The 7,635-nt window shown below is 41.8% G+C and overlaps 1 long non-coding RNA gene across 1 annotated transcript; it reads left to right on the top strand.

The window, feature by feature from the left end:
• The first annotated feature begins 437 nt into the window (after window positions 1-437).
• On the top strand, window positions 438-6,569 carry LOC309333490. The gene is made up of 4 exons (XR_014152537.1): window positions 438-572; window positions 2,478-2,579; window positions 4,035-4,217; window positions 6,481-6,569. It is a non-coding gene; the product is annotated as an uncharacterized lncRNA (long non-coding RNA).
• Window positions 6,570-7,635: the final 1,066 nt, after the last annotated feature.

The raw sequence follows: 7,635 nt of genomic DNA, 5'->3' as shown, positions 1-7,635 counted from the left end.
TCAGTGCAGAAAGCTTGGTTTTCAAACATTTTTGGAAGTTGAATGGATTCCGTTCGAGAACGAAGGTACAACTGTATTGCCATGTTTTCTCTGATTTCTCCCTCACTGAGTGATAACTGTAATATCAGGCATTGCAGACACAGTGACATGCCAGCAGCCCAGTGCAGCTAGTCTCATTGGTTTATGTGTGAGCAAATGACTCTCAGTGCTTCCTGTGCAACACCTATAGACCTCCTGCACCACCCCTGATTGGTCCTGATTATTTTTGTTGCTACCTTGCTGCAACAGGCATGGTGGAAGCAGCAACCTCCTGTAAGTGGGCTACCAACAGTGTTTCTGTCCTTTTCTCCTCATAGTGGACATGGTGGCATCATGACTCCACACTGACAATCAATGTGATGACATTGCTGAAGGCAAATCAGACACTCATGTTGCTCTCGCTCTGAAAGTAACACACTGTTGATGGTCTATGTCTACATTATCAATGCCATGATGTGAACAAGGAAGATTGTCATTGCCTTGGCAACAAAGATGTGTTCTCTCTACCCTCCCTATCCCACAACAGCCCCCTTGTAAGTATCTGTGCACCCTTTGACATAGGATCACAAAAATCACTAAAAGCAGGGTAGGTGGGTGAGATTCCAATTGGCTGAGAGGGTTTGTGAAATGCACACACACAAACACTTCACCTCAGTGCCAGCATAAACCGACTTAAATTTATATATAGCAGGAGAGATAACAAAGAGTGGATAGGTATGGTTAAGGATATTCAAAAAGCATGAAACATTTTCAAACAAAGTAAGTACATTGATTTTTCTATTTCCCCCCAGAATGTCATGAGTACTTTCTCAGACCACTTCTAATTCTCCTTAGGCTGATAAGCATCATGCTAGTTCCCAGTCTGAGCACATTCAATTTCGTGAAGGTGAGAAAGCGGATTTTATTCAGCTCTGGCCAGCAGCCAAATTAATTCCTTATGTGCCCCCCTCCCCCTCCCCAAATCTTGTTCAATGGACTACCACTTTAAAAATAATAACCTTGGGGTTGCTTGCTTGTTTCGGCTTTTGGCCACCAACCATCATGTCTTGTGAAGATCTCTGAAGGTTTCTTACAACGTGGAGTTTCACATTGTGTATGTGGCCTTAGCCTACTATTGGCTGAAAGCAGCAAATGAAACTCTTGGGGCCTAGGCATCTCAGTGAAGCTGCTTAGTCAACTAACCGTGTAGGGAAAGGAGGCTGTTGATATGGTAGATTAACTTCCAGACCACCTCTTGAGACTTGCAGGCAAAAGGAGAGACTAGCTTCATCTGCCTGATAAAAATTACCCAACTATTCCCAGGCACATGAATGTATAATAGGCCAGGAGTTTAGAATAGTTCAGAATTCATGAGAACCTGACACTGCATTTACTAATGGAGATGATTTATAGTCACAGCCCTTTAGGTCTTGAAAGTGCAGTTTGTAATAATGTATGTTCTTAGAACATGCCCTCTACTCCTCAAATCAATCCAAATATCCAATCCAATCCAGATATGAAGGGTGCTTCCAGACTGTCACTGTTTGAAGTTCACATACCAGCAAATGCAGGTTGTGCAATTCTAGTTGATTTGGGAGATCTTGTGCAACAAACACACTTTCCTAAAGCATCAGATTTTTTTGTGGTAAGGAAAAGCAATGAGAGAAGACACTGGAAAGTGTGGGGCAACACTGGCTTTGATGCAACATCATCTAACCTCCCCACCAACAAATCAGAAGGAATGCTCAATAAACAGGTCATCTGGAAGTGCTCAAAACGCTTAAAATCCAATACAGCAGTAGTTTATACTTCCCAAATTGATGATTCTGTGAACCTCATCATCAGATGGTTTCACTAACATCACCAACCCAGCCATTCCTCAATTGTCATTTCTGCCTTTCCCCCAACTGGTGAAAGAAGCTAACAGCAGTGCAAACCATAAATGCCAGGTCTAGGGGGCTCTGGGTGCTAAGCACCCATAAAAACAACGCTGAGCTCCAGCATGACTTCTGATTACCAGAAGTCATGTCAGAGCCCTGACACGGCCTCCCAGATGACGTCAAAGGCCCTGCCAGGGCTCCGAGCACAACTTCTAGTAGAAACCGGAAGTCACGTTAGAGGTCTTGGATGTAATCTCTGAGACCCCATGAGGTCTTGGAAGAGCCACCACCCTGTCGATACACTGTGATATCATGACATCATGACATCATGTTGCATCACAGGCACCATTGGGCACTCATAACCTGGAGCCCAAGTCCGTGCCTCTGGTGCAAACACAGCACAGAATAACAAAAGGCAGTCAAATTGCACTAAAATATTACATAAAAACATTAGAACAAGGCACTTAAACATCAATAAAGCAATAAAGCAACAGGTAAAAGCCAATAATACAATTTATTGAAATCAGCTGATAGGCCAACAGCCTTTCTAAGTGAAAATTTATTTTCCTTCTGAAAAAGAGTTCAAAATGGAGCTAGCTGAGCCTCCCTTGGCAGGGATATTCAGAGCCTGTGAGCAGCCACCAAGAAGGCTCTTACCTGAGATGACCAGCATTTTTGCTGGTAATCTAACTGTGGCTATGTGCAAGCAGACCTACCATATCTCTCTACAAATCCTGTGTGCAGAACCCATTTTGCTTATTCATTTAAATGCTTATACTCCACATCTCACCTCTTTATTTATTTGTTTAGCCAGAGATGCATTTGGAAATTCCTTCCTGGGGGGTATATATTGGTCATTTTGATTGATCCATTTTGATTATCAAATGCAGTCTCCCTCTCCATGGCAGCTGTGAATACTATAATTATTATTAATAATAATTTTTTTATTTATACTCCACCCAACTGGGTTTCCCCAGCCACTCTGGGAGGCTTCCAGCACATATAGAAACATACTAGGGTTGGGTGAAAATGCCCTCCCAAAATTTGCCACAGTATTTATTTTGAAGACTTGTGATTTGCAAGTTTATTTTGTTGTGCTAGGGTTTAATAACTTGTTTTAGCTCCATATTAATCTCTAAAGATTTTTTTGAGCTATATTCATAGCTTTCTCAGGCAGGCAGTCGTGGAGTCCTTAGCCTCCAGTAATGTGAAATGATTAAACCTATAATGAGTGATTACCTTAATATAAACTGCTTTGGCACATATTAATTTGGGCATCCATGGAGCATAGATAAAACTATAAAAACTTCAGGATCTTCCTCCAAGTGGGCTAAGGGAAACACTGAAATGAACTACCATCGTGCTGTCAGAAGTAGGTAATTTGTGGCAAATTTATGTAGGAAGTGGGTGGGTGCCAACCCAGAATCACTAACTGCACACGAGAATTTATAATTTCTTAATACCAACCTGGAAATCGCCCTCTGTAGACCATTTGAGGTTTTTTGACTTCTTCAGCATTTTACAGACAGCAATAGCCATGGTGGGAGAAAGTAAGCACGGCTATTATTATTACTGCAGAACTGAGAGAAGTAAAAAATAACCCCTTTGTCCCACTGTTCGCAATTTAAAATGTTGAGGTCTGAAAAGCAAGCCCTTAAATCCTTAAATCCCACCCACTTACTTTTAGGTAAGCCTGTAGTATTGTATTGGGAATTCAATAGGGTCATACCAAGTTCGTTTATTAGCAAGGACTGCCATTTAACCGTGCAGCAAGAGTTTGCCATTATGTTTTTATTACACCAGAGGGTTGGCCTATTTTTGAAAAATGTCAGTCACTGGGGTTTAATTGGATGTCTGGCACTAGTTTAATTTGCAAAATCACTGTTTATTAAGAAGAGAGCCTTCAAGACAGCTGGAAAGCCTATAGCTGAAAAATACATACACCACTATTTGATTACTATGCATTTCTGGGTGTTGTGCTTTTGTGGTGCAGACATGCTGTCAATTTTAACAGATAGTTGCTTGCTTTTTTTAAAAAAGTAAGAGCAAAGCCAACAGAATAATAAAGCTATACCTCTCAAGGCCAGCTAATATATCATGTTTGTTTGTTTGTTTGTTTGTTTGTTTTACATGCAGCTAGTCCTCACCTTAAATCATGGATTTGATGCATCATGAACAAGGAATTTAGCCAGCCTGATTGCTGCAGTTTGGCCAATATCATTGCTAGCTTCCGTTTCCCTAAGACCCAAATTCTGTTGATGGAGCCAGCAAAAGCTAGCAAAGCAGATCATTTTGGTGCGCTCCTGACTGCTTCAAATGGTAGAAGCACGTCTGTCTTTTTTTCTCTGATCTGTTTTTTTCAGGGAATGTTTTAAGCTGTTCGTCTTCTGAATAACCCCGCTTGAAATGTCAATCCTTTTACTAAGCCAAAGATTTCCCAGTCACAGGTGAATGACATCATTCATCACTTCTCTAGTCCAGGCTGGCTGTTCACAAACTCTCCCTAGCACAGCTTCTCCGCAGATATAGGTCTGGGTAATCAGGGTGGTGGTGCACCATCTTCTGTCTCCAAATCTAGGAGAGTTGTGTACAGCTATTAACCAAATGAAGAACAACAAAGCCAGTGGACCTGATGGGATACCTGCTGAAGTCTTCAAAGTGGGCAGAATTGAATTTACACAACAACTTCACAAGTTCATCAGAAAAATATGGGAGAGAGAGGAGATCCCAGCAGACTTTAGGGATGCCAAAATTATCAATCTCTTTTGGAAAAAGGTGATAGAACATATAGCGGAAACTATCAAGGCATCTCCTTATTAGTTGTGGCCGGCAAAATTGTTGCAAGGATGTTAGCAAACCATCTCCTAACAATATCCGAGGCTACCCTTCCTGAATCCCAAAATGGTTTTCAACCTTCCAGGGGGACAGTGGACATGATTTTCACTGCTCGACAGCTTCAAGAAAAATGCATAGAGCAAAACCAACCCGTTTATGGTGTTTGTTGACCTAAGGCCTTCGGCACTGTAAATTCTAATGCCCTGTGGACTGTCCTTCTGAAAATTGGCTGCCCAGATAAATTTGTGAACATCCTTTGGCTCTTCCATGATAATATGACAGTAACGATCACAGGTAACAGTGGCTCTCAAAGTGAACCATTCACGGTGGGATCAGGTGTTAAATAGGGTTGTGTTATTGCCTCAACTCTATTCATTATTTTCACTGCCATGATCACTTTGTCGAAGGGAAACTCCCCACCGGAGTGGAAATCATATATCGAACAGATGGAAAGCTCTTCAATCTGAGCAGGCTGAAAGCAAAGGGTAAGGTTACTGTATCTTCCACCATAATGCTTCAGTATGCTGATGACAACATAATGTGTGCACACTCAGAGGATGAGCTCCAAACCATCCTAAATGTCTTCACAGAAGCTTACGAAAAGCTTGGCCTATTGCTCAACATCCAACAAGTACAAATTAACCCCTCTGCAGCACCACAAATTCAACTCAATAGTGCAACGTTGCAAAATGTTGATCACTTCTCCTACCACAAGGGCCAACATTGATGCTGAAATCCAGCATCGCTTGAGCTCTGTGAGTGTGGCTTTCTCCCAATCGAAGTGCAGAGTGTTTGAGGACCAGGACATTCACAGGGAAACCAAAATGCTTGTTTACAAAGCTATTGTACTACCAACTGTACTGTATGCTTGTGAAACATGGACAACTTATAAACGCCATCTCCAACTCTTTGAAAGATTCCATCAACGGTGTCTCTGAAAATTTTTACACATCACTTGGGAAGACAGGCAAACTAATGCCAGTGTACTGGAAGAAGCAAAGATCATCAGTGTTGAAACAATGATGCTTCAATATCAACTTTGTTGGACTGGACATGTTGTGCGGATGCCTGATTATCGTCTTCCAAAGCAAGTACCCTATTCTGAACTTAAAAATGGAAAGTGTAATGCTGGAGGTCAAGAAAAGAGGTTTAAAATCTCTATCAAGGTAAATCTAAAAAAATGTAGTATAAATACTGACAACTGGGAAACACTGGCCTCTGAGCAATCCAATTGGAGAACAGCCTTTACCGAAGGTGTCATGGACTTTGAAGACGCTCGAACTCAGGACAATAGGAAGAAACGTGCTAAGAGGAAGACACGTTTGGCAAACCCTCACCGTGATCAACTCCCACCCAGAAACCTATGTCCCCACTGTGGAAGGACGTGTGGATCCAGAATTGGCCTCCACAGTCACTTACGGACTCACTTTTACAACTGTGTTCATGGAAGACAATCTGACTCGACTATGAGTGATCACCAAAGAAGAAGAAGAGCTCCATCTTTTGTGTTATGTTATGTATTTTGTGTTTTTAGGTTGTGTTTATGTTGCATACTGCCTGAGCTTCAGATGAAGTGCAGTGTATAAATTTAATAAATAATCATAATCTATTAGACTACAGATAAGGCTTTCACTGTTAAAGAATGGGATCTAGTTTCTGGGATAGCTAGGTTTGCAGGTTGCCTTGGGAATTGCTTTATAAGAACAAGTTTTCTTGCTCATGCTTCTTTTATTTTCTCTAACAACAGGTCCCCAAGACATGATGGAGACTGGGGGGTTGTCCTCTTTTTAAAGCATGGAATATATGGCTGGAAAACCTTGCAATTGTGCAAGAATAAACCTTGTCCCTTTTTTTTACCATGTTGAGACAAAGAAAGCTGGTTTCTGAGCCACATTCAAAACTGTTTGCTTGTCTATATGTGTGAATGCCCTATGATTTTGATAACCTACCCACAAACCTTTTTCTTCTATTTTACTGCACCACTGGATTTGCTAACTAATCCTCTAAGCCTTATTTAAATCCTCTAAGGCTATGCTTAGCTACTTTGCAGTGCCACATACTACAAATGTGTGTGTGTGTGTGTGTGTGTGTGTGTGTGTGTGTGTGTGTACATACACACACACACACCTGATTTAGGAATTGCCTATGGGGTTTTATGTGGGGAGAGGTCTGGCAAATTCTGCGAATGTCTGCCCTCCAGCCAGCCAGCTTGTAGTGCTGCTGCTGCTTTTGGTACTGCAGAGAATTCTGTTTAACTTTAAACAGCGTTTGTTGCTGCAGAAACACAGCCTGATGCAGCAGCAGTGGTGCTCCTACACAGCTCTCCAAAATGTGGGTTTATACCTTACTCTGAGGAAGGGACACCAGAGAATGCCTGCATTGCTATGGTATTGCTCTAACACTGTTGATTGTACAACATTCTCAGTTTAACATAGTTAAACTTTGAACAGTATTTGCCACTGTTGCAGGAAAGGGACAGTGGTGCAGCTGGCGCTCTCTGGTGGAATCTACAAACATATAAAAAATGCTGTGAAAATGCTTTATAAAAAATGTTTTGAAAAATACATTGGATTTGGCATAGCTCACTCTCGCCATCTAGTGTCATATTTGTATATTGCACTTTGCAACACATTTAAAACATTTTATTTGCTGAGTCCTCTGTGGCAACATCAAAGGGGACAGTTTGTGTTTATGTTGCCACTCCTAAGGCAGCAGCAAATACTGTTCAAGTGGACAAGGCAATAGAGTAGGGGAGGAGTCATTGGGAGTAGCAGCAGAGGCAGCGGGTGTGGCAGAAGATGGGAGGCAGGTAGGGAAGCCTGCAGAAGCCTACCTCTAGTGTCACCAGACCTGGTAAAAAGTCACCTGGCTTTGACTGTGGCATGGAAGTAGTTGCACCAAC

Source organism: Podarcis erhardii (genome assembly GCF_964252035.2).
Source record: "Podarcis erhardii genome assembly, chromosome: 2".
NCBI classification, from domain to species: Eukaryota; Metazoa; Chordata; class Lepidosauria; order Squamata; family Lacertidae; genus Podarcis; species Podarcis erhardii.
The sequence above is the reverse complement of the archived record's forward strand: the minus strand, read 5'-3'. Positions and strand labels throughout refer to the sequence as shown.